The sequence below is a fragment of the Calidris pugnax genome, unplaced genomic scaffold (genome assembly GCF_001431845.1).
Source record: "Calidris pugnax isolate Ruff unplaced genomic scaffold, ASM143184v1 scaffold97, whole genome shotgun sequence".
Classification (NCBI taxonomy): Eukaryota; Metazoa; Chordata; class Aves; order Charadriiformes; family Scolopacidae; genus Calidris; species Calidris pugnax.
In genome coordinates, this window is record NW_015090837.1 from 488,282 (window position 1) to 489,135 (window position 854).

Genomic DNA, 854 nt, shown 5'->3' on the forward strand with positions numbered 1-854 from the left:
GGAGCTGGGTTTTTTTAGGCAGGCGACCTTCCCGCTTGCCTTCCTTGGGGGGATTTGGGAGTGCCGTGACTCCGGGCTACTGGCCATGCAAAGACCCGGTCTCCCCGGCTGGCGTTGGGTAAGTTGTCCTGGTGTCACTGGCGGTTGTTTCCTCTTCTAGCTGCTGGCTCTTGGCTTTCTTCGAGCGTTAGGGCCGCCGCCGTCGACGCTGCGCCTCTGTCTTCCTCCTCTTCCTTTCCCGCGGCATCTAGAGAGCTTTTAATGCATGACAGAAAAACAGCTAATCATGGCCACCACCCCACCTGCAAAAGGGATGCTGCAGCCCCGGGACGCGGGCAGGGAGAGATCCAGGACTTAGCCACACCAGCAGCGTGTCAGGAGAGAGGAGGAGGAAAAAAAAAAATAAAAATAAACTAAGCCCAGCGGAGATCGGGAGGCTGCCGGCACGCTCAGATCCTGCCCTAAAGAGGGATGTGGCTGCACTAGAGAGAGTAGCGGCTGGTTTTCCAGGTACCAGGGTTGCTCCAGGCAAAAAAGCGTCTCTCTTTCTCTCTCTCTCTCTCTCTTTCTCTCTGTATTTCTCCTCTTTCCCTCCGTCTTTCACAGCACCTTAGACCCACCCCGTAGCCGTGCTTTCGTCCCATCCTTTCGTCTCGCTTCATTTTGGCTTGTTGTCTTGGCGGGGTTCGAGCCACATTTTCCCCCCCCACCACCCCCCTCAACCCCTTCACCCTCCGGCTGGTGGCAGAGAGGATTTGGGGGGGCCGGGGCACCCAGCCCCACGGAGCCGGTGCGGTCGGAGGCGTACGGAGAAGGAGGCGTGTGTTTTGGGGAGGGGGGAGGCAGCGGTTCAC

The 854-nt window shown here is 58.8% G+C and overlaps 1 protein-coding gene across 1 annotated transcript in view; it reads left to right on the plus strand.

Annotated features, from left to right (window-relative positions):
- Positions 1-854, plus strand: part of IGSF9B (immunoglobulin superfamily member 9B) — a 41,681-nt gene that overhangs the window by 31,272 nt on the left and 9,555 nt on the right. The gene's annotated exons all lie outside the window — the stretch shown is intronic.